Source organism: Nothoprocta perdicaria, unplaced genomic scaffold (assembly GCF_003342845.1).
Source record: "Nothoprocta perdicaria isolate Ctin4 unplaced genomic scaffold, notPer1 scaffold_38, whole genome shotgun sequence".
Taxonomy (NCBI): domain Eukaryota; kingdom Metazoa; phylum Chordata; class Aves; order Tinamiformes; family Tinamidae; genus Nothoprocta; species Nothoprocta perdicaria.
Window position 1 is genome coordinate 1,339,542 of NW_020455621.1, and position 26,813 is coordinate 1,366,354.

The following is a 26,813-nucleotide window of genomic DNA, read 5'->3' on the forward strand; positions in this document are numbered from 1 at the left end:
TGCCGGCCCCGGCCTGAGCAGCGCTCCCGTTATCGTTACGGTTGTTTAGGATGGCCTGGGTCAGTTGTGGCTCGTTGCGGGTGTTGCACCTAATACTACTGTCACATATCCCTTTATCCCTTAAAGCGCCTCTCAACGTGCGTTTGAATCTCTTGGCGCGCCCTCGCTTTTATGGCTTTTTGGGTGCAGGTCAATAGTATTCAGTCCACGCACGTTGGTGTTTTGAGGGGACATAGAAGTTGTAGAGATGCCGGCTGAAACCTCTGTGTGCCTTAATGGCTTGCAGCTTTCTTAAGTGTAGTAGCCTAGAAGCGTGGCTGTGTTCTGTTAAATGGAAAACGTGTACAAAGAGAGTTTTATATTTAAAGCATTTTTTTGAAACTATTTGATAGTTGATTGTGCCACATACACAGTTACTTTTAGGACCTTAAGGGATTCTTAAGCTCTCTTTAGGACCTTAAGGGATTCTTAAGCTCTCTTTCTCTTTCTCTCTCTCTTTTTTTTTTTTTTTAATTATTGTTTTCTTCATTTGAGAAGCGCAGAGGGCTAGTTGTGGACGTAGTACAACTGATTTTTTAAAAGCGGCGTTGAGAGTTAAGGATAGAGCCAAAGAACGTGTCGTGCACGACAATCAAGACGAAATAAAAGAAGACATGGAAAACACCAGCTCTGTACACACACCCTTTAAAAAGAAGCAATGGCTTCAACGTAAGCAATTTTAGGAACACTTGAACAGGAGAAACTCGTGTTTGACTGATAGTGACCTCTGACAGAAGATTTTCCTGCAGGCAGGAAAGGGGCAGAGCAGCTCTTTTCCCTGCGAGCTCTCTGACATCTCCAATAAGACACGCAGCCGCTCTCTTGGCGCATCCACTTTTCTGTCCTCTGCTGCCTGTCTCGTGAAACTTTCAGGAACTTAAATCTCCGAGGTCTCTAATCCAGGGCCGGGCGTGACTGAAGCTGGCCAGGCGGTTCAGGAGGTTTTAGTAAGGTCAGGCAGGCAGAGATTCACATCAGAGCGTGGATCCGTACATACACGTACACCCTCCAAGTGATTGCATAAGGCTGATTTCCTTAGGAAACCGGGCTGAAAAAAGAGGTGGAGTGGAGGGAAGTCAAACAAGATACTATTCAGCAACAGTGCGGCGATGGCAAAGAGCACTTGTTGGGCTGTGTTTGGAGTACTGTACACAATGCTGGTTACAGTACAACAGGAAGACTGTTATTGCTTTGAAGAGGGTGAGATCATGTAGAATAATGCAGATAATGGGCTGTGCCTTGGAGCTCGCCGTGCTTCTCAAATAGTATTTATGATTCTAAATCRTACGTGCGTCCATACATATGTGCTGTTATACTTTGGGGACAAAAAAGTCTAAATATTTTTACAGGAGAAGACTAAATATTCTTACAGGGAGGACTGAAAAGTGACCTAACAGAGTTTTTAAGACTGTACAGCAATGAAATTGCTGGAGATGTGTTTTCTTTTTTACTCTGCACCCTTTTTTCCACTTACATGCAGTATCGTCAGGYGCTCCAATTTTTCTTAGATTATTCTTGTTATTAAAATTTTTGGATTCAGGAGTATTCAGTTTATGCCACAGCTGACTGCTTTCAGTTTTCTTATGATTTTAAATAAAGCACTGGATGAGAATGCAGAACTTTATGTAGCCCTTTTGCGTGTGGTTGCTCCTAATCTATTAAGTGTGTAATTTAGTGCGAAGCAATGTGYGGAGGAAGCATGTCTGCAGTCCTGGATCTATTCTCCGGTGGATTTCTGCCGTAATTAGGGTACTGCGAGTTGTCAGGCATTCCAGGGTTTTGTGTCTCCACAAAAGCATCCCACATTTGTTCTTCAAGCAAGGTCTCTCGAGTTGCAGGTGTGGCGATATTATTAAAGATGCTGGTATTTAGTCTGCGTCCCTTGAGTCTGCTCTCGGGTAGGAGTATTTTACAGGATGGGCCTTGTACTTCTATGAATATTACTGATATATTGATAACTTTGCATAAAATTGTGTTTTGCCTTCTTTTCTTTGTGATGCAGTAAGTTTATCTTGTGCTGAAATGTGACAAACTGTGACAGACTTAAACAGATTTAAAGACAGTATAAAACTGTGAAACTCTTAGGGGAAGTTGTAGGGAAGAATGGCAGTTTTAAGCTCAAATAAAACTAAAAGTGTTCCTGTTACCTGGGCTAACTGAAAGGTTAATATTGACTTAACTCTCCTATTCTTGGTTTGTATATTTACTACCTGTAATCAGGGTTTTGTAAGTCAAATGCTGATTTTTCAGTGCTGAATCACACATGTGAAGGTAGACAAGTTCATTTTTTGTAAATAAATCTGCCTTAAAAGTTAGATACTGTTGTGGAAAGCAGAATAGTCCCTGGGTTTTATCCCCCGGGATTCTGGCTCTGTGACTGGAGAAGCAGAACTGCCTTTAAAAGCAGCACCGTGGGTTTGTGGTGGCTCCTGATGTCGTTCAGTGGTCCCTCGGGACTGGGACCGTGTGATGTGTCTGTGTCTGTGAACGTGCAGGAGCTGCGTGTGTCCCACGTGGAAGCACTGCTGGTCTCGTGTGGAAGAAAGTGGGAGAAAATGGACAAAAAAGAGAACTGAAAGCCAGGGGAATGGAAACTGTGGGCGTGAGCAGTTAACATCGAAATAATATGCTTTTATGTRAGACTTTGTTAGTTTGTTTTCTCCAAAGTGTAGTTTGTGAAGCATGCAGTTTACACTTAAAATAACGAATCTTCTGTCTCTTTGGCTTCCCAGCTCCCTTTTCCGTGCTTGCCTGTTGCCTTGGGGCTGCATAGCGCTCGCAGGCCTTGAGAAAGTAGGTAAATCCTTCAGAGTTAACTCTCCCGAGGCTTGTTGCTTATTTAAAGCGCGCTGTGGAAGAAGTGGTTTTGCGTTTTAAGTAATGGTCAGTGGGATAATGCAACTGAGTTGGATGTTAATCTTTTAGAGTAGGATGGTTGTTCATTTAMAATTTTGAAACAAGGCTAAAGTCTCTGGTCAGCACTGCTTTTGTCCTTCCTCCTGTGTGGGTTTTTTATTTTCCCCCCTTCATTAAAGCCACTTTCATCAGCTGGATCTGGTGAAAACTTGAACGAGAAGATGGGTGTTTATTTCTGAATGACTTGATCTTGAAATGTTCGGCTGAACCCTCACCTGCACCAAAGACCTAGGGTAAATATTTGGCTTAATCACTTCTGCATCATTTATTATGCAGATTAGTGCTACCTTTTATTTATTTTCAAGATCTTATACTGTATCTTGTACAAATAAATGATGCACTGCACCTGAAACACAAATTTAATTTTATATTCTTAAAATAATTATGAGATTTTTATGTATGTGTATGTGAGGTAAATTTGTAAGGCCTACTAAAAGTAATGTAATTGCTATTCATGCTTACTGGTTTACAATTAAATGATTTTTTTTCCATGTTTTGGAATTTGCACTTTTTGCACCATTTTAATTTTAAAGGAAACTTAAGCTTAAAAAGAGAAAGAACTGTTTGGAGTTTTTATGTTTTGTTTTTTACTCCCTCTGCTGGCTGTTGTGATCACAAGTACCTGTACTCAAATTCTGCTGCCAAATCTGTTCGTCTCTTACTGTTTTATCAGATTTGGGAAAATTAGTATTGATTTCAATCTCTAAAATACAGAAAAGTCTGCATTTGTTAAATAACGAAACACTAGGTTCAAGGGTAGATAATTTTATGCCTGCTCTTTGGAAAGATGTTCTCATTTTTGTAATAATATTGTGTAGTGATTTCGATTGTTCCAAAATATTTAGCCATATATTCCCTTTATTGTAATAAATTTGCCATCTACCTTTGGACAACAGCTGTGACAAAATCTAAGTTTATTAGTTTTGTTTTTTAAAATATTATCTTTTTATGAGTCATCGGATGGTGAGTCTTCTCACCATCTCACCGTCTTATTAACAGTCTTCTTGTTAATATGAAGACTTCAGYCACAGTAGTGTGTGCAGATGTAATAGCTTCATGAGGCACTGGTTTAAGTATGTCAGTATGCAGTGACGTTCATCAACATTGAGTTCATATCACCCAATAACTGATTGGGAACTTCAGGTGCAAGGATTGTTTTATATAYGGTCAAAAAAGAGTCACCGCATCCCCTCACAAGTGTCAATTACAGCTAAAAAGATTCAATGCTGCTTTTTAGTATCTCTTCCCCCCAAATCCAGTCTCGGTGTGCAACGTGTCCTCGCTTGTGCGCACTTGAAGAGTGCCACCTGCTGATGGCCACGCGGCTCCTCGCGGGGCTTGGTCGGGCTCCCACCTTCTGCAGGTGCCCGGCGCTCGGCCTCGTCCTCTGCTGGGACACGACCAAGCCTCTGTGTTGACCTCTTCTGTTAGATGGTTCTCTTTTCCATTTAATTTGATGGCTCTCTTTTCCATTTAATTTGCTTCAAGATGGAGAAACAGGGTTTTCATTCTGGGAGCTTTTTTGTTTAGTCTCCTCGTAACTTTTCTCAGCTCCGCCATTTAAAAAAACCCAAGAAAGTGGCACATTTCCCTTATTTCGCCAATTTTTTTTTTTTGTCAGGCTGTCATAATTAGTATGGGAAGAGCAGACTTCACTGGTATTTCTAGGCGAGTTTGACTTCTGTTACACCGGACATAATGTATTGATTTGCTGCATGCTTGAAGAGGCAGTAGGAGTTCAAGAGGCAGGTATGGGCTCACAGTCTTGATTTTATTGAAAAATGAGCAGTCCAAAAATGCTCATGAGATTTTTTTTTAGCGGAAGAAGGACAATCTGGTTAACAAGTTCTCAATTTTTATGGCAACTTGATTGATTTTTAGTGTGCACTGGGAATGCTTTTCTTCCAAACTAGAAATATGAAAGTTGTGCTCTTAGCTAAAAAATCTTCGGAAGGACTCTAATTGCTTTTTATTAGTCCAGAAATAGTATTTGCATTTTAACAGGGAGCTCCTTTATTATGGAATTAAGCTGGTCTTACATATCTTCCCAATAAATTAYACCACACTTTCTCCTATATACACACTTTCTCCTTTATACACCACACTTTCTCCTTATATATAAGCCTCTTGCCGTAGGAGGCATTAGGAAAACAGAAGCTATAGTTTTTTTTTTTTCTTTTGTTTCTAAAGTTCATATTCTTTGCAAGATGCATCAATAACAGATTTTAATCTGCATGAGTAGTATTTTTAATTGTAATATGTAAAATTACTAAGAGATGCCAAATCTTACGACTCTGTAGGACTAGAATTGGGGGCTGTGTGTTATTTGGAGGCTTTTTAAAGTAGTTCTGGCTCAAAAATACCAAAAGGTAAGGCTTACTGTATTCTTTATTACTGTTCTAATAAAACAATAATAGCAATAATAATAAAAAGCCAACATAACAGTAGTAATAGCAGCCTTTGATGCCAGGATCCAAAGAAGAGATAGTCAGAATTTGAGACTSGTTAATCCACCTTCCTGCTGGAAACCATGGAGGTTTAGTGCTTTTGTCGGTGCTTCTCGATGTGACTCCCTGCTCCTGCGTCGTGCCCGGCCTCCGGTGCAGTTTGTCTGTGCTTACCAAAGTTTGTTCAGCTGTTAATAATTCCAGCGTTCTTCCTTCCTCTCACCCTTCCACTTGCGTCGCAAAAAATCCCCTAATGCCGAGCCGTGGATAGGTCCTAAAGGAAAGAAAACGTTGAAATCCCAAGTTCTAGCGATGTTGCACAAAACCCTTGTGTCTTTAATTACACTCCGACCCATCTTGAATTATGTCCCTGAAACGGCAGGCTGTATTTCTGTTCTGCCTTGGCCCTTCAATAGTATAGTTTGTTTTGATTCATCCTGTAGGGAAATTTTATAATTGGCAGGAAAAACACTATTTTTTTTTTCTTCAGTAAGTATTTTAGTAGCATTTCTGCAACACTGGGTACTCTGACTCGGAGTATAAGAYGTCTGAGTTATGATGGCCAAGTGTTTGTCCTTTTCATTCCTTCCTAGTTTTCTTCACTGTCCAGGCTCCATTTGTGCACTGTATTTCGTCAGTAGTGTCTCCCTTTTATTTACTTGCAAACTGGTTAAAGCTGCTCTTCTCTCTTCTCTAAAAAAGTTATATGTCTTAGTTTATATTTCACTAATATTTTCTCTCCTAACACATTTCACTTGTTCATGATAAATCATTCTTTTGCTTAACACCTTTTTTGTTGCATTTCTCTCCTGTGTTTCTTTAGTGCATATACAGATACCTTGGAAACTTTTCCTGGGTGAATTCTCTTCTGGCACATAGCCCTATGGCCTGCGCTTTGTCTCTGCACCGCTCGCTTTCTCTCTCTTATCTGCTCCTCTGCTTCGTATTGTTTCCTCCTTGTCCACCCATCAGCTTATTTTAACTGATATTTCCTTCTTGATTGCTGAATTCTGTGTGGGTTTTGTCCCTTCCCACAGTGTGCCTGTCTCTTTCCCTGTCCTTTTTACATGTCATTTTCCATTTTCCGCAGAGGTTTTGTTTGGTCTCTGTGTTGCTGCTACTCTACTTCTGGTGGAGTTCCGTTGCCTGTATCGTCTCCTCTTTGGAATACAGAGTTTTGCACAGCAGTTAGAAAACCCTTCCTATGTGCTCTGTGTTTGCAGTGACTCATTGTATTTCCTAATCTGCCACTGTCTGCCCAGCCCTAAGTGTGATGTCAGTAGGATTTTTTTTTAAGCAAACCTAGGACTGATGAAAGTTGCTGTTTGATGTAACAGGAAACTGAAGTAATCTGTTCTCAACAGGCACTGCCTTAGCCGTTATGCTTRGGTTTCATCATGCTAGGCTCATGCTTGGGAGTAAAGCAGTTCTACATGGCTGTGTCTCACCATTCCTGTTTCTTCAGACTTGGGTTTTCACCGGTGAGGACTCCTGAGACAGCTACGTTTGGGAAGCAGCTTTCTTGGGAGTCTTGAGTCTTGGAATAGGCTCGTGTGGCCTTCAGCTCGCGGTTATGAACGCGAGGGGCTTGGGGTTCGAGGTGTCCTCTCGAGAAGAGCTTTTGAGAGGCCGGAGCGAATGGGTGACTTGCGGTCTGCAGTGTTCACAGAACAGCGCGTTCTCCGGCAACTGCTGCCTTCGTCCTTGTGCCACGGAGAGCAGGCTCATCCGACACGTTGTAGCAACTTCCACAGGCTGTTTGTGGGTGGGAATGTGCTTGTAGTTTGCCTGTTTCTTTCAAAACCGCTTTTGGACTTTCATTGGAGCTGTATGCTGTGTTTATACTTATCAGCTGGACACAGATAGGACGTGGGCTCAACCTCTAGCCCTGTAACTGCCCGTAACTTTAGGTGTCCAGCTCCGACCACTGCCTAACTAATACTCTTTTAATCACTGGCTGGTTGGGAGAAGCAAAAGCCAGGGAGGTTCCTAAAATGCAGTGTGGAGTGCGATGTCCGTCTCTTCCCACCTCTTGCCAAGGGAAGAGATGAGCGATGTGGGCCCAGGCTGCATAGTGCTGCTGTGTTTTGTGACTGGAGAACAGGCTCTGTTCTGTTTTAGCTCCTAGCATAGAGCCATAGCTGTACGGAGCAGCAGAGAAATCCTTATACCGCTTGCGGCACGAGGGCAGACCTTGTTTCTGTGGACCAAAGTCTTGGCTCCCGCAGCCTGAACCGCAGCTTCTACGAATTCCTGAATGAAAGATGTGTCCGCTGCGTAGGGGACCCTTGCTGGAAGATGTGGCTTGCTGCCTGGCTATGGGCAAGTGTTTAGCTTGTCTGTGTTTCCTCAACTCCCGGCTCTGGAAGGCTGCTTAAAAGTTGCGACTGGGAATTTGTCAGTGAATGTTCRTAGGGGAAAGGGAAAACAAAACATCTTGATGAGGATGAATGAAGCATGTGTATAGATGGTGTGTACGTTATGTTAAAGAAAATGATGACGGCTGATCAAGCCATGGCTGTAGTACTGGAGAGGCAGGATTCAGAAAAAGAAGAAAAAGGTTGAACTGGTAAGAAGAACTGAACGTTTTTATTGYAGAAAGGAATGGGATAAAAGCGGAAGAAAGTGTTTATCCTTTTAGAGAAAGCTATTTATAAACTCTAAATGGTTTCTTCTTGAGGAAGAGGAGAGACTGGCTTTGTAAATTGTCACTCAGTAAATTGTCAAAGTTTGAAGAAATCCTTTCCTTGTGGTGTAAGGTTTGGGATTTTTAAGTGTGAGGGTTATCTAATGCCACACATTCTCTTTCTGCTTAACTTATTTTAATAACAATATGAAGAGTGCCTGCTGCATCTCATATAGTTTATTAATGTACTTAAAGATAACCTTTTCTCATATTTCTTCACTTTTTGTGGTTTAATACTATCTTTATTAACTGGATAACTTCTTTTTGACATTTCCATGTGTGTGCCAGTCGRCCCTCTCTTTTATCATTATTTTACTAGGTCTTTCTGAAAGTTTTACTGTTCTATCCAGTGCTTTATTTTGAGCTTGATTTGTAATTTAATAACTTAATAAATCTGGCACAATATACACTGTATATCCTTTTTCCATGTCTACAAACATGAATTGTCTCAGATGTCTCTAGCCATGGATGAACTGTGAATACAGCTGATGTCAATGTGTTACTGTGCTATAAATGGCAGGATGTCCTCCTAACTAGTCCGAGACAAGTTCTGATTCTTGTTGACAAGGTGATGTTTTCAGTCAGTAGCTTCTGATTTGGCTGCAAGGCTAACTTTTTATTTGTTTTGGTTCTTTCAGTATGTATATGTTCCTTTTGAAAGGCTGACCCACTCTTGTAGCASTTTGCAGCATCTTGTTTTAACAACCTTGTGCATGAATCAAAATAACTTGCCATTTGGTGTTGCCAGAAAACATTTTTTTTCTGAGCACTTGTGAAAGAARGTTTTTGTTTTTCTTGTTTGAAGACTGTTCTATTCATGCTTATGGAACTGAAGAGAGGAATGGTGGAGAAAGTAAAATCTGTTATATTTATTATAATCAAGAAGAGAATATGAGAACAGTTACCCAATTGTTTTGGGCAATACTGAGAAGAAATCCCTCTGTTGAAGCGTAAACTGGTAAGTGGAATGTGGTGTGAGGTTTGTTTAAATACAGAATTGCCWTGTGCTAGACTTCAGTTTGGAACCGAATTCTCAGGCAGCTGAGATACCTAATTTACAGTTCTTTGCTCTGCAGAGGTCTTTTGCAAAACCAGCTTTGCGGTGATTGCAGAAGAAAGGCTCAAGCATGTTGCTTGGCTTCCTAACATATGATGCACATGAAGGTGAATTTCTGGTAATATACTGAGCTGCTGGCTGCAGTAATTGATGGGCAGACTGCAAAAGTGACCTTGGGTCCTGTTCTAGAGCTGATAAGTTTGAAGCAGGTTGTGAAAACTTGGTAAGAGCAATGAGGGCTTAAACTGCTGCAACTGCTTGCTTCCCTCCCCTTCCTCTCTGTTAGTGCAGAAGCTTGTCCACTCCAAAGCAAGCTGGTTCAGGGAGCTGAGATGGCAGCAGATCAGCAAAGCCTGGCTTTTTGGCGTAGGGTAAGTTTCCTGTAGTCCCCAGTGAGCACTTTGAGTTGACATAAGCCAAAACTCCCTCCCAAAATGACCTCGTTCTTCTTCCCTAAGGCCACCTTTTCCTATACGTGTGTTCTCCTCCCCCAAGCAAGCACATTCTTAGGACCACATCATGCACCAGATGGAAAAACCTGCTTGAAGCAGACTAAGCTTAAGAAAGGAGGGAATGCATGCCTGAAAGTGTTGATAAAATGTTGTTGCTATCTTGGATGTCAGCATTATGAAAGTCTCTAATTGGATGCTCAGTTAATACATATTTTTTTGACATGCAGCTTTGCTTCATTCTGCCCGGTACTTTATTCCGCGTAGAAAGTGTACAAGATGTCAGGTGTTGATGGTAAAAAGTGTTACTCAGTATTTTTTTTCCCCCTAAAAAGGCTTGAGTCCTTTCAATTTTACAATGTACACTCTCCACAGAACATGAAATTACTAGTTGTTTTATTGGCTTTCCTGTTTTACTAATTTCCTATTACCACATTTAACTTCTGTGGGCATTCGGGTTCACTGGACTCTGGGGCAGTAGTGAACTCTGTGTATTACTGAAGAATGTGAAGAGCATTAGAAATGCCAGAGTAGTCACTAATTTGGGGTATGTCAGTGATTGGAGGTAAGCTGAAACTCACTAAAACCTTTTTCTTTTTCGTGTCTTTGTGGAGAACTGGCTGAGCTCTGACACATCCTCTAAACAGACCTGGAAGCTGAGCAGATTTACCCGATACCCAGGCCACTTAGGATCCCCATCATTTTTATTTTTCGTTTAGGGAAACAACGGAATTAGAAAAGGCTACTAAGTGGTTCAAGAGCARAAGCAGGTGTGGGATTCAAGACCTGACTTCTACACCTGGCATAGCTCTACCAGACCGTACTGCTGTATTGATTCAAACAGAGATGTGTCCATGGCTTCCAATGGCTTCGTATGCTGTTGTGTTTATCATTTTCCATAATGATAAACACACTGGAAATCCAGCAGCTTCAAATGAAAAACATGCAGCTACATCATTCTGTTGAAGGCCAGTGGTCAAACCAATTCAAATGTGCCCGTGTTAAGGCTGTAAAGGGAGGTAATGATCAACTTTGAATAGGCCTGCTTCTGCTGTTGCTGTTTTTCTTAGATAAACACATGTTCATTGAGGGAAAGAATCACTGTTTTAGTAAATAGTGACAATATTTACTGAATTTACTCAACAGTGTATTTGTTGAGAAATAGCAGGAACAATAAAGATAACAAGTTTACCACAGCGTTACTGGGGGAAGAAGAAAAAGATGACAGAGAATGGGGAGAAAAAAACCCCATGTCCTTCAAATATTTCTAGGCTGTATCTGCAATTCATAATTTTTTTTGACGTTTACCATTTCATTTTTTTTCTGTTTGTTTCTCCTTTTAATATGTGTTCATCCACAAAGGCAACATTGCCCTGTGCTTTAAATTCCAGGCCATGGATCCTTCCTGCAGTACGTTTGCTGACATGTTCTGGCCATAGGAAGCTGCTGCTGGAGTCAGTCTTGTTGCTTAAGCTGTACCTGGGGAGAGTTTGAACAGCATTCAGCTCTGGTGTTTTTGATGGATTTTTTCTTAATTCAATCCTCCATCTTTACTTCAGTTTGGAAATCTTTATGGAACTAAGAAACTTAAGAACTCTTCAATGTTAAAATGGTTAAAGTGTTCTTTTTACTTATTTTTAGAGGAAGTATCAGGAAAGGGGGGAATAAGGAGAAATAGATGATCATTTTTAAAATTGAACAGTGATTACAAAGACAGGAATATCCTCAGTTTCTATGGTATTCATTCCTGTATTCATTCTAAGCATATGCACTGACATTTACGTTATAAATAAAAGTCACTTTCTATTTTTTACTGCTAACAGTTATTTGCTGATCTTTATTTAGTGCTGTTTACCTTTTATAATGTTTGGCTGCAAAATTTTGTGTGTGAAGGTTACAGATTTCAGTTTTATCGCCTCAAATAACAGTTGATGCACAGATCAGTGAACCTTTTAAAAACCTTTTAAATTCAGTTTTGTGAATTTTTTTTTAAACATTTTATTTCTGTTCCACTTTTTGGTAGTAATGCTGTTTTGAAGGAAAGTAATTACATGTATATCATATGTATTTTATGAATTGTTCAGGTAAAATACCAAAACAAAAATACTGTTATCTTATTGCCATAATGCTTTTTTTTTTTCCTTTTTCCTTTTAACAATGACATAATCTGAGCATCCCTTAAGCACTGCTGTCCTTTCACACATCATCATGTTTTAGCTGCCTAGCCTGCATAGCTTTTCTGCTGTAACACTGGGTATCTACTCATCTCTGCACTTGTGACAGAGCAGTACGAGTTAGRTGAGACAAAGACAAATAACCTCCAAAACCCAAAGCCATTCCATGTGCATTGGATCTTTGAAGTCRGGATGTCCCTGGAGCTTTTCCTTCCCTTTTCTCTGCCCAGCCTTCAAGCTTTGTGGAATCTCTGCTATCTAATAATGTGGGTAGGACATTGTCTTTTGTTTTTTATCTACAGCCACTCCTTTGTCTCTCCTCTTCCTAGCTGCTAATTTTCATGTAGTTGTTTGCTGCATGTATCAAAAGTTCACTGAAATTTAGTCAAAATTGATCTTTAGTTCAAAATGTATTTGTAGGGGGCAAATATTGTACCCGACAAAGCAATAAAATAATTAAATACATCGTCTTTGGGTATCTGATGGGATTAAATCCTTGTAAAAAAAGGCATCAGTGTCCTTCCAGAGGGTGTGTGTGTGTTTGTTTTCTTAATCTTTATTCTCAGTAGATTTGAACTATTAATGACAGCTGTGATATCTTTGTGTTCTCCAACTATTCTTTTGCATATGAGACACATTCATGGATTTGAAGCAAGAGGTCCATGATGTTTTCATCTCCTTTCTCAAGTGCGATTTGTTAAGGTACTCCTGCAATTCAGTTGTTTTGAGAAGTGCAGCTCAACTGGTGTAGTGCATTTGTGTTCCCTGGAAACGGAACAAAATTGCAGCCATGCTCAGTTTAATGCAAGGTTTGTCACTGACTTCAGTTGCCATGATATTTGCTCTCATCTTTTAGTTCTATTGGCKCTTTGTGGTTTATGAATCTGATTTGTTCCTGCTGGTCCCTCATAGCAGTGTTGAAAGGTTTTATTCATGAAGAGTATTTTACAAAACTCTGGAGAGCATATTATTTCGAAATACCATGCAGCCAAATCTGAGTTCAACAGAACTTTTAATTTTTATCCATTGTAGAGAATCAGCGAAATTGACTCAATAGCAAGAGATGCTAGATACACAAAAGCGACATGAATTTAGGGAAAATAAAACATTGTAATCAATATTTTTAATCKGATGTTATAGCAACTTCATCAGACAATGTATTGCTGTTGACAATGTTTTTTTCAGTCCATCTTGGAAACTAAAGTGCATTAAGTTGTGACAATATCGCCTTGATCTACTGCATCTGTATGTGTTTAAACCAGATCAGTTGCATGTATTCTTTTCTATTTTGCTCAAAAAAATAGAGAGTGAAGTAGGAACACACTGCATTTCATCACTTGGGGAACTGCTATGAATTTTTTGAAAATTCAGAACAAAAATGCTCAGTGCCTTGTGTTAAATTTTGATTTTGGCCTCTGGAAGACRATGAGTTTTCTGCGAATTGTTTGAAGTGTCTTTTTCTGAATTGGCATCAGAAAAAGTCAATCATGCTGTTAGATGAAAGAACATGAATTCCATGTTATACCAGTAGTTGGTATGATTGTTTGGGATATTCAAATGTTTTTCTCTGTCACAGCTGTCAGAGCATGGAGAATTACCTTAGTGATAGTTTTTGGAGTGAGTAATTATGTGAAAAGAATTTGTAACCAGAAAGTCTTTAAGAACACTCCAGGGGAAAAAATACTGCCTTTCTTATTCCTGTTCTATTTCGGTAGGGACTGTAGGAGTAAAGTAGAGAACAGGCTTGGTGCTCAGTAACCTTTTTTTCTGAATGTTAGATAATGGGAATCTGTACAGCTGTTAAAAAAAATGGAAAGCAGAAAAGTTCCTACTTCATATGCACTTATTGCAAAGATGTTTTCAGAATTCAGCCAGACCTACATGATTTTTTTTTTTCCCCTGGAACTTATTTTTTAGATGTTTACCTAAAGGCTTTCATTTACTTAGGCATGCAGATATGGGAATGAAAATGACTCCTCTGAAGGGTTCCATTCCCCTCTATTGGTCATAATGGTTTTCCAGTGGTTCTTTATTGTTTAAAAAAACAAAAACAAAATAGACAGACAAAAACCAGTAATTCTTTGCATTATTAGTAATTCCTTGTGCTGTTTGCGATCTAAATGAGCCTTACAGTAGCCGTGGTGGGAAGGGTAGCTGTTTTAGCAGTTGTTCTTTTTCTCTTAGGGTTTTAAGACATGATGGTCAGGTGTTTATATAGTTAACTCTGCATAAATCTCCATGGGGAAAACTTGTAAAAGTGTTTTTAAAGCAGTAGGATAAAGTGATTTTGTTACATAAAACAAAGTATGTTTTTGTAACAACTTGAAGATTTTTATTCTGTTTATGGTCATTTCATGCCTGTTCTTTTTTCCAGGCCAAAGATGTCTATGCAACTAAAATCCTATTAAAGGCTTCTAAATAACAGCTGGACACAGAGATAAGAATGGCCACTGATATTCAAATATATATATATATATACATATATATATATGCCTCTTTTTTAAACTAGAGTGATATTGTTCTTAATGCCTTGTGAATTAAATGATGACTGATTTAGTTTCAGTTTTCAGGAAAATGAATTTGAAAGGACATCATCAGGAAGTCTGTATTAAAGAGTAAGTCATATTAACAGCCTCATCCAAAACTACTGTCATAATCTTATTCTTTAAAAAAAATTATTATTTTACATTATATTAAAGCACCAAGGATTTCACACCATCTTTCTGTAAAATCATAAACTGACACAAGCTGAAGAGCATGAGCTACATTTTATGTTAACAAAACTTGAGAGAAAGGAGAGCATTACAAGTAGTGTTTTTTTTTAATAAAAACTTTACAGCTCTGCTGCTAATTTCTGCTAATGATGTTTTTATGGCCATTTATAAGAGAATAAAACATTAAGTAGCTGTTGTAAAAAGAGGAAGTAGTCACAAATACATTAGAGGTGCTGTTCTGATTTATCAACTATGTTTTGGAGTTAACACASGCTTTTTATTTCCCTTTGTTTTTGTGGCAAGTATTAAAAATGAGTTAAGGACAATGTTGATACTGTAGCAGTTGGACTGCTCTTACYTGCTGCTAAAGGCAGGAAACGCCTTGCTTGCCCTCCAGCCACTTGTGCAACGTTTGAGGCTGAAAATATGGCAGTGTATTTTTTTTTTATAGGACAATGGTGGAAACAGACCATTAAAGCTCCCTGACACACACTAAAAAGTGTCAGGATAACAATTTGGGGAAGAGAAACCACAAAACTTGATTTTATTGGGATTTGTAGGAAGTACAGTAGGACTGCCCTGAGAAGTGTGTTTTACTTCTGAGGATATTTTAGTTTGTTGTTTTGGCTGCAGGTGCCATATTTCAGGAAGTTACTATCTGGTTCATAATATATTTAAGACTTCATACGCTTTCAGTTCAACTCAAAGTAATAGTGCACACTCATATTTTGTTAAATTTAACTTGGAATTCATGTTGATGTTCACAATTTTATTGCTTTATTCTTTTTCTCACTTGGCAGGTGGACTTGTGACACCATTGAAAATCAGGAAACTGTGTGAAGAGCAATGGTAGCTGATATTTCTCAGGCTAGAGCAGGGAGCAGTGCTGTTARTTATGGTTTGGARTCCAAAACATCTTACRGGGTGTCCGTTGTTGTTYRCTACCCTGCCTGCATGTAGGCAGCGGTTGCTTCCCAGTGCAGATTCCACGTGGAGTGTTGTGCTGAGCAGGCGAGGTAGCGCTGCCTCCAACTGATCTCAACAGTCTTTAAAAGAATGGAGGAAAAATACCTTTTAAATATTGCTGTTAAACTGTTGTTAAAGCACTGGGATTGTAGATGCTGCTTATTCACCATTTCCCACTTCACYATTAGCATGCATACTAATTTTGCATTATGCATAGCTTAGACTAAGAATTMTGGTAAGTAGATTTTCTTTACTAGTTCTCATAGCACCATCAAATGTATCGCTTATGTAGAAGCTGGACAACTATTGGAAGCTGGGACAGGGAGTTAAGAGCACTAGGAAGTGCTGGTAACAGGATTTAAGCAACATAAGTGATCTGTTCACGTAATCCTAAAACACGGAGTGGGATTCCTGGTGGTCTGAGATCATGGCTTTGCTTCCACTATTAGACCGAGCTGCTGCAGGGGTGAGAGCTCTCAGGGCATGTTGTGGGTGGTTTTTTCCTTCCCTCCTTCCTGCCTTCCAAAACCTCCTGTAAGTTTTGTTAATTAATTCCTCCTACAACATCTCGGTAGTCACAATATCTCCAGGAAGAAGATTTTMATGTGCTTATTATTTATTTTATCCCATCACAGCTCTGCTTTGGAAGGGACTTTTCTCTGAAAGACCCAACATGCTGCCAGTGTGGGGTTTTTTACAGCATTGCCAAGTGAAAGCAGCCATAAAGTGAGTGAGATTGTTATAACAATGTCAAACCKTTTGAGAAATAGCAAAATTTTCATCTGATAGTTAGAATTCCACAACTGCTCTGAGTAGCCATCTCCCTATTTATTGCTTTTGACTAGTGCTGGCAGCATAAAGTGCTGGCGGATCCTATTTCTAAGTGTATTTTGAAAGACTAACGTGCGCAGGATGTGTTAATAGGAGGAAAACGGAAGAGAGCAAGAAGGCATATAAAAGAAACAAGATAGAGTTTCACAGTTTCCTTGCCAATCAGAAAACAAACATAGATGAAAAGGCAGTTGGGACATCAAGAAATGGAAGGGGCAGTAAAGAATTTTCTGGCAAAAGAAAAGCACTAAAAAATCCCAACAAAACAAAAATAGGTTATGACACATCAGTTCATATTTTTCCATTGAAGAGATACAGTCCCACCTACTTAAGTTTCTGAAAGAAATCCTGCCAATCTTAGGGACTGAAATATCAGCCTGTGGTTAATATTCTTTTAATATATATATATATATATATGTTTGGGCTATGTAAAGAAAACATTGGAACTGTATTTTTTTTATTATTGTGTAAATAAGGCTTGTTCTTTATTGCAAATAGCAACTAGTTTTCTGGCACATGCCTTTTATGGTGCATTTAGGTTTTAATGCTTCCTTAATCATTTCCTTTGCTGCAGCTTAAAAAGGCAAGGAACAGCCTGCTACTAAGTTTCTAAGCAGCYGAGCTGACTCCATGGAAGGAGCTTCTTTGCAGGATTTCCATTGTGGAAGGAGGACTGTACTTTCTGGTCTGCTTGGGAAGTTTTAGCCTGCTTGTACCTCGAATCTATTTTCGAGAGCTGTTCTAAGTACAAATTCCTGCCGTGGGTGCTTTATTACTAGAGAAAACCAGTTCAACCACACTTGATGATGCAAAGGGAATAGACCCATTCATACAGAGGGTAAAATATTTCATGCTGATTCCGTTCAGCACACTTTTGGTTTGGACAGAATTGGACTAAATTTTAGCGATGGTATGGGAATGTCTGAGGCTTAGTAAATAACACACAAGGGATTTGGTTTYTCCTTTCAGCCTTGCTGGATTTATTGACCGGTCGTTCCCCCTTCCTCTCAGACCTAGGGGACACTATGTAACATCAGCTGTCATCACGAGCACTCTGTTATCTCCTGTGGCTGTGCGAGGGCTTAAATCTTAATACTGGTGCTGGTAGTGGCTGCTGGGGCTGTAAAGGGAAAGCATCCATTCACCTCTCTGAAAGTGGGTGACTGACAGACTGGTGAAGGTTTCCTCTCYGGGCTCGGGCCCCAGTAAGGAAGGCAGACTGCCTCAGGCTGCCTAATTTCCTGGCTTGATAATAGACTGGGAAAACAGCCGTTTGTTGTCTTTACTGTTGTCCATATATGGACAAATCTTCTGCCGGGCTGAGCAAAAACAGTCATCTTTTGGAAAAAGAATAGAACGTTGCAGGACGTGGAATGAGAAAGTTTTGTAAGCAGAGGTCTCGCTTGAAATAATGGCCAGTCCTCTGCCTCGGTGCGTTAGAAAGCAGCATGGTCTCAGGTTGGTAGCCTCCACATGTGTTGGAGAAGTGTTGAAGCTATTGATGACAAGCGTGTAAGTGTGTTTACTCTTAGCCTGGCTGCTTGACAGCTTTGCTTTGAGAAGGASCAGCGCTGCTGCTGGCACAGATGAGACCCGTAGGCTTTCACTGCCTTTTAYCTGAGTTAAAGCTTTGAGGTAAAGACCAGCAAGACATTTAAAGTGGTGGTGAAGTGTAAGAGAGATCCTTTCAGGCTTTGACTGTCTGTGGCTCGTCCATCTTTGTAGAAGGACCTTTAGCAGTATACCTTGGCCATGTGGAGGATTGCTATTTTCCTGTTATTCAAAAAGTTTGTTGGGCTTTTATTGTTTTTTCCTGTGCACTCAGGAGAGTATGAAATAGCAAGTGCGGGCAAACATTTCAATGTTTCTTACGGGTGAAACAGCTCTCCTTCAAATGGATCCTAAAACACYCCGGGATTAACTGCTTTTGGCCATTGCTGGAATGCAGTTATCTCTGCTTGTCCTCAGCTGACAGATTTTAGGACAAGAGGTAGGGATGGTAAATTAAATCAAAATATATTTACTATGCTGCATCTACGAGCATGTTTACAATATTCTGTGTTAATTATCTTTGTTCCACCTGTAATACTCCTTGATTGCTTGATTCTAGAGCTTTTGATTTCTGATGAGGGTGAATCCTACACAAGATTCCTTCCAATGCTTCTGTTACCAGGCTCTTCAAGCCTGTAGTTAGGATGGATGCTGATTTAGTCCTGACTTGGGGGAGCCCATGCAGTGTACCAGGTAGCCAAAATCCTCACTAGAACTGTTGGATTGCTTTGACTGAGTTGCTTAGATTTGGCAGATGTTTAACATTATTTCTGTTTTGATAAAAGATAGTAGTTTTCTCAGAAGGAGTGAAATCTTCTTAGTTATATTTTTAGAAGCTGGGTCAAAAGAGGTTGACAAAACATCTTTGGCTACTGAATGTACTAAAATTCTGAACAACAATTTTTGGTTTGTATTTTGTGATTTTTTTTTTTTTTGGTAATAATTAAATTTCTCTTTTGTTTTGCCTTTTATATTAAGCAGTGTTGCAGTTCCTGTCTTGTCTTGCAGTGCTTTAGGCTTTACCTAACTGATTTAGAACCCTTTAACAGATAACAGTGAAAATTATGGCATTTTCTTTCTTTTTAATTTGAACTGGTTGAAAAATGTTCACATTCTTGCTGTTACATTTCTCTGAAAGCAAAAGACAGTACTGCAAAATAGTTTCTTACTATTATCTTCTGCTTTCAAAAATACCTAGTCTGCTGTTAAAAAGAAAATCCATATCTGCTCTTAGTCCCATAACAATGGGCCACTTTTTCGCTAGAAGAAGTGTTAGTTCAACAAACTTCATCTAACAAAACAACTGAACCTCATAAATTCAAGAGGTTGTTTTGTTTGTTTGTTTTATTCTTTTGTTTATTTTTGTTTATTCTGTTTATTATTGTTTTATTATTGTTTTATTTATTCTCGTGTTTAAGCAATGAAGTTTGGTCTGTCCACCTGTGTATTTTCCTTATCTGTTACCTTTGAAAAAAGGAACCTAAAATGTATGTTCATAATGTTTACCTTACAGACTTTTTTTTTTTWAAATATGTGTTAAGTTTATATGCTTTGTTTAATGTATTTCACTAATTCTTTATTTATATTAGGTAGTTTAATTAAGAGATGTATTACTTGTTGTTATTGAGCCGTAGCTGGGCTGCATTCCACCTTCAGCTGAAACTTTCCAGTAAGGTAGACAACATTAAATTGAGAGTTTTGTGTCATGACTGTGCGAAACAATTGGTTTTAAAAAAAAAAAAAGCTAAAAAGTACATTAGGTTTTTCTAATGAAGAAAGAAGAGATATGAATCATCTGCTTCTGCATTTCTTTAAAATATGTGAAGTTGACAGGCATCTTCCTGGGGCTGCTCCTCGGGTGCTGGAATGTTTCCTGTCAAACTTTCACTCTTTTAATGTGTGTTAATATCTAGAGATTTTTTACTGCTGGTTTTGATTTATCTTTTATGCAATATCTATTATGTTATGTTTCTGCTCAAATATGTGGAGTGGAATTGCTAGGATTAGTATTTCTTTGTCTTTATGGTTTTCTTCTTCCCCAAAGGGTCAGTTTTTCCATTCTGTGATTCCCTTGTACCAATTCTAGTAGACATCTTTAAAGTATCTGCCCCATTCTTGCAGTTGATATTAACCACATTGTGATTTCATATTAAGGCTTAAAACTTCGTTGAAGTTGTCATGTATATTGTCAAACTTGGTATAGCATGTAAATTAGAAGGTTATTTTCTTTTTATGTATAGCATATAAATTAGAGTGTTATTTTCTTTTTATGTATGATTTTTATGGTGAAAGCTCAGTCTGACTGTTGCTTCCAATTGCAGATGGAGTTCTGGTTGCTTATACTTGCAGTTCTGACTAGGTCCACTACCAAAACTAAGAAACTAGTCCAGAAGGTGATGATTTGCTACTTTGCAGCAGCTTTATGGATTCTCCTCTCTTTGAGCTCATCCTTGCCTCTGTGGCATTATATATTGCCTCAGTTTTTGTACATTTCTTGAGCATTTGAAGTTCTTTGTTGTCTGGAGAGCCTGAAATACATTTCCTTTCCAGTCTACTGCAGCGTGATGCCTCCTCTCCCTCATCTGCTCTTGCCACACCATTGCTGTGCTTCACAGCTCACTATTTGCAGGTGCCYCTCTGTTGGAGCCTCAGTTCTAGATGGAAAGAAAAAGGGTTAGGTGGCTGTGTAGTTAGGCAGGAAGGCTGCTGGAGAGATCATCATGAACTCTTTGTAGTACTTTTGGCCACTGAGAAGAACAAAATGAGGTTGAAGTGGGAACTTGCTGAGAGAGRGTGTCTCAGGGCATGTCCTGGGTAGGAAAGGATGAGCCTTGGGCCATGGCTCAGCTTCAGTCCATGCCTGCGTGGACATTATGAGCAAGTAGAAGGAAGGGGAGGATCTGGGGCAGATCCAGGTGGCCAGGTTATGAAGAAGCACAAAGAACTTTATCCTGTGGGAAGCTCCAGTCTTCTGCCTGCTCTGTGGTGGCGGGATGCTGGATTGCCTCTTGTTGAAACTTCTGAAGTCTGCTGGATTTTTCTTGTGTGTCTGACGTGAGACTTACTGTTCAGTGGAGAGGTGTGCCTGAGAGCACACATGTTAGCCTGGTCAGCTTGGAAGGGTGCTGTTGAGGTGCAAGCCCTAATTGTTGGCATTAGTTTGTGGTTCTCATCCCAGAGTGGTCCCACTGCAGATCAGGCACCTGGAGTCTTGCTGGACCTGGAATGTGAACTGTAGGATTCCACTCAGGTAGGCGTTTGGTGCCTCCAGGCTAGATCTAGTCTGAAATATAGCCCATCAAAATAATAAAAGGTCCAAACATTGGGTCTTCTGAGTCACCTGCTTGGATCTGCAGGTGCACTAAAGGCATGTGTGCTAATACAGGCGTAAATCTGACTGTAGTTCGCTTGGCCCTGAGAATTCAGCAAGCGCAGCAGGGATGCCTGGTGGTGGTGGCACTGGGGACTCGGTGTGTATGTCATGCAAATTGACTGGCATTTGGCTTGCATATGCATATCAGCAAAGTAAAGACTTGTAAAGACCACTGCAAACCTAAGAGTTTGGATGAAGCCTGATGAGAACAAGGTGGAATGTTGCTTAAAGAACATTTCATCAGCCATTGAAGAGAAATCAAATGAAAATGGATGAAAAATCACTTTGCAGTGAGCCTGTTTAATCTATTCATGACTAATGTGTTTCCAAGACATGGTTAAAGGTTTATATATGATACTGGTTTTAGATGCTATCTTGAGTTTTGATGATTTGTTAATATTACAAATTTGATCCTGCTGAACTGAGCCCATTGCAAAGAAAATCAGGTTTATTTTGTTCTCTGAGAACAGGAGTGTACACTGTCAGGCATAGTTATGGAAAGCTGATGTAAGTGTAGTTAYGAAATACCATGATTTGGAAACTGGAAGTAAAAAATTCAGTTAACTTTGAAAGTACAGATGACAAGACAGGAATATTACATCCTTCCCCACACTTAAGTAGTCATGTGCCACCCTGTGTCCTCTTTGGTTTGTAATTTAGAAAGAGTAGCTCAGTCTACCAGCTTATTTTTTGTACATACTTGTTTTTTTCTTTGCATGTATTTATATTAATATTGAATCTTATAGACAATAAAGAAAAAGTCTTAATTTTAGGCCATATCAGTGCTTTCTTTACAGCATTTTGGAATGTTACAGTTCATTCTTGTCTCTCTCTTATCTAGCGAAGAACACTTCTCTCCCATTCTCATATGGTTAATGGATGTGCATCTGTCCTCTCTTCTGGCTGTCTAGCCTAGATGGAAACGAAATAATCTTAAGAGGAAAGGTCTGAAAAATGCAAATATTCTTGAGCTTTGTGATCCAGATTCTGATCTGCTGATTCTCATAGGCAGAGTGATTCCAGGGGACTCATTCTCTGCTTCTAGTATTCAGTTTAGAATTGATGTTTCCTATTAATGTTCACATTGTCCTTCATGTGCATAAATAAATTTTGCTTTATATTCTCTCCTTTTTCTCTTATTTCTGGCCATGTAAACTAGGTGAGAATCATCAAAAGCCCAGCAGGTTAATAAGGCTGACCCTGGAAGAAAGTGCAGTATTTGAAGTGTTGTGTGGCTTGATCAAACTTCAGGAATTGCTGTTTTCGTGTTCCCAAGTGAAAAAGGAAAAGCCAGTTCAGAGCTTCAAACTTTGCTTCCCATTTGGCATCACACAGTCTCACCAGTGAGCCATACATCTGTATTTGAAAAAATAAATAAAACTGAACATCGCATCCTCTGCTGGGGGTTCTACTAATATAATTGTGGTAAGACTGGCATTAACACAAATCGGAATCTGATTTGATATGACAGGAATCAGTGTAACACTCTAATTCCAACAGGAATCTATATTTACTGGCAAGGAAGTTCATGTTTTAGCAACAAAGCAAAGAACCACTCTTATAATAAACACGAGCTCTGTCTTGCTCTTCTTGAAGTTTAGCGGGAAGCTTTACAGGCTGCAGGGGCTGGGATGAATCCCATGGTGGCCACCTTGGGGTCTGGTGTTGTAGCATGGCCATTCCCTCTCTGAATGAAGTGGTAAGTGAGATTTTAGCAGGATGTTGCCAGCTGTCTTGCCGGATTTAATAATTAGTGTTTTGATGAGAAGCCTTTTTGTTAGATTTGATGGAATGCCAAATAAGACAAAATAATAAAATTTTGTGGGCATTATAATTGATTCTACTCCTAAATACTGTTTTTCTCTTTTTCTCTTCTCAGTAAATCACTGGTTTTACCTTCAGCAGGTGCAGCGTGTTCTCCTTAGGCTGATACTTCATGTAACCATGGTCACAGTTATGTGCAAGAGTTTTGTTGACTGATAACAAATCACTATTCCAACTTGTAGTCTTATGCATTTTATTATCAACAATATAACAATTTTTAGTGCAAGTGCTTCACTGAAAGAAGCATATTAAAGTTTTTTTTTTTTTTTTTTTTTGAGTTATTCAGTGGAGCTTTTGGGAGGTATTGACTGCATTCACAAGAGCTTTCAGGAGGTATTGACTGCATTCACAGCTATTTATATTAAGTGTTTGGTGCTAACAGTTCGAAAAAAATATATCTTATGTTTTTGTTATCCAGAGCTCCTGATGGGGAAGTGCTTTTGAGTGTAGATGTACAAAAAACTGATGTGTGGAAAAATGCTGTTGCTACACTGGTATCAAGGAAGTTATCAAAGAGGGCCTTATACTAAATAGCTAGATGTTACTGAGCTGTATTACTGCTATGTAGCTCACGCAGAGGATGCTGCTTGGCAATCGCATTATTTTAACCCCCGATAACATGTTCCTTTTTCAATTGCTCTTCTGTGTAATGTTATCTGCAGTAGTACTGTGGGTACCTTTGTTATAGTTCAGTCTTCCCTGGTTGTATACACAGAAAGCTCGTTAAAAAGTAATAGGTATGGTATTTTTTACACAATGGGTTGTTGTACTGTATTCTAAACAGTTAGTGCAAAAAAGAATAGTATATTTCCTGAGAGTGCTCATGAGAAGCAAGGAATGTAGCACAAGAGTACGGGAGAATGTACCTGCATGGATAGTGCGGCTGTGCTGGTGCTCTCGCTGTCATGCTTGCACTCACACACTTGTATGCAGATTGTGACTGACTTTACGTGCCCTCTTTAAGATGAGCTGCACCATCAAGCTGCCCGTTTCTGGCATCAGTAGCCAAACGTGACCTATGCTGAACGCCACCTCACAAGTATTGCCCTGGGAATTTTGCATTTTGGAAAACACGACATTGTAAGAATCTGTTTCTGAAAATGCTGTATTGTTTTTTTCTGAAAAGCTACAGTAGAATCTGAATATGATTTTATCTATGTTGTAAAACTCAGTGGCGATGAATGRTCCTGCCACTAAGAATATATTCGTAATTTTTTTTTTTAATTCCATATTTGTCCACTTAAGTCTTTCGGGCATTGTTCCCATCCTGAGTAGACATCACCATGTAAAATATGTAGGTATATTTTGTTAAAATATTAACTTTTATTAAATGTAGTCTTACTCAAAAATCCAAAGATGCCAAGAGAAAGTAATAACTTCATATTCCTTACATTATGTTAACTAATAAGAAACTAGTCAACTGTGGTTTCTTTCCTCAGGAAATGTATTCCTTGTGTGTCCATTAAGTCAGAGGTGCTTAGGATAGCTTAGTGCAATTATATAATTAAAGATGTAATGATAATGCGTAGTCACAGAAAAGAGTGATAGGGTTGATTGAAGGGCTTGAAGTTGCCACCTTTTAACTTCTCACTTTGTGCATATATATGAAGTGTGGCATAGATGAATGYTTTCATATGAAACTTATTTTTAAGGTAAGTCAGCAAAATTTAATTACATCCCTACTGTAACAAATGCTTYTATAATCCATTCGTAATGGAGCCTGTTAAATTAGCAACATGTCGCACTGTTTATTAACAGAGTTTGTGAAGTGAAATGTCAACCAAGGAGAGTGCGTGGGGGGAGCTGAGTAGAGCATGTGGTGGTGGTGTCCCGACCAGGCTAAACCACGTGCTTATGAAGTGCAGGGCTGATAATTTTGCCACGTCCTGTTTGGAGCTGAATGTATTTTATGAAGTTAAGCAAGCTGTGGCAGTGTGTGTAATGTAGGTGGAATATCAAGAACCTTCTGGGGCAAGTGTTGAAGCTGAATATCTGAGCATACTCACCTGAAGAACTTGTGTTGCTTACAGTTTAACCATATCTAGCCAAGTCTCTATGCATATCTACAGATCATTCTGACTTCTCTTGTGATCTCTGTGATCAAGTTTGGTTTTTAACTTCATGATACATTAGAACTAATTGGTCCAACTTGCAAATGAACAGACTTCCTAAACAGCAGTAAATTTGTATGTTTTCTATCACTGTGCTTTCTGGAATACTTAAACTGCCCTTTGCTGTTTGTGTTTTGGTTTGTGTTCAGCTTAGTTCTACTGATATAGGACCGGTCAAGGATATCTCTGCATATACATGTTTAAAATCTGTAGTTATGAAGGGAGAATTTTAAATTGGGCAGTGTTAATTCTAAAGCCAAATGGTATTATCCCAGTTGTCATCTCTGAGAATTCATTAATTGTTGAATTTTTTTGACTTTGATGAATAACCTAATGGCTTAGCAGTAATAATTGGATTTGATGCGTACTCGTGTTTAATTAAGATCTGTGAGGACAAGTATCAGTTATAAAGCAGAAAGCAGCTGGACCACTGAAACTTGTGTTTCGATGTTTCAGGGTATATATTCATGAGGTCAACATGTGCCAACGCTCCTGCCAGAAAAATCCCAAAATCTATGCAGCCTTTTTTAAGATTCCCTTCTTGCCAGGTCAAGACAAAACATTTTCCTAAGCAGACTATTATTGTTATTGTTATTGTTATTATTAATTATATATGGGTTTATTTTATTCTAGGATAGTGTTTCAGTCATTCCAAAACTAAGTGTGAGAATAGGGAAGGTCTTGTGGGCTAGGGAATGAACAATCAAGAGCAGTCGAAGGGGTATTGGAGGTACTAACATATGCCAGTTCACAGCATTTGTTGGAATTAGCCTTAGGCTGGGCAAAATTTAGGGTTGGTCAACTCTTGGATGAGAAAACAAGCGATAAAAGAGTCCTCTGAGACCACAAGCTGTGGCTAATACAGAGGAGAAGCAGCTTTATTTGCCTCGTGGTTGATCTGTTGTAGATGTTCTTGTTTGTCAGTAGGATTTAGTTTATCCTGCGGCCTTTTTCTTGGCATAGACACAGATACAGTGTCTTTTTTTCAACCAGGTTTATCATTAAGGCAGGTGTGCTGTGGTGATCTCAAACAGATAAAATAACCGTATTTTTAGCTGAATATTTTTAGCTGAAGAGGAGCAGAACTTTTGAAGTTAACATAAGCGTGTGTGTGCTTGCAGATGTATTGTTTTAAGACCAGATTTGCTCAGTCCTTTTGGAAATCATGTGAAATACAGACTGTTTCATGAGGAGCTGAACTAGAACTTTTCCTCACATAACCCTTAGCAGCTATGGGAGAAGATGTAGCACATGGCATGGTTGGTGTCGTAGGCTGATGGCAGCAGTACTGATTGACTAAACCCTGTCTGGGCAAGAGAATTTGCAGCTTTTTTAGTCCATGGACACCCTAGTTTATCCAGTTATCAGTGACCATAAAACTTGGAGAAACATAGTTATCCTTGAAATATCAGTTCCTATATTGGTTATAGCTGAAATTGGCTGAGATGCCCATAAGTTGATATGGGACAAAAGCAGGGAGGTTCCTCATTTGGCCTGTCCAACAGGAATTGGGCTGAAGGGGTGAACACTGTGGAGATTTCTTCTCTAGGTTCCTGCAGAAGCTCCAGCTTGTGCAGCAATTTTCCCAGCCTGTGAAAGTTTCATGTAGTGAATGCAAGACTCTTCTCTTAGGTTCTCTTCTCTTAGGTTACCCTGTTGTGACATTTGTATCCCT

At 39.2% G+C, this 26,813-nt stretch overlaps 1 protein-coding gene across 1 annotated transcript in view; it reads left to right on the top strand.

Annotated features, from left to right (window-relative positions):
• The window catches only part of PDE10A (phosphodiesterase 10A), a 168,028-nt gene that overhangs the window by 1,620 nt on the left and 139,595 nt on the right, over positions 1-26,813 (top strand).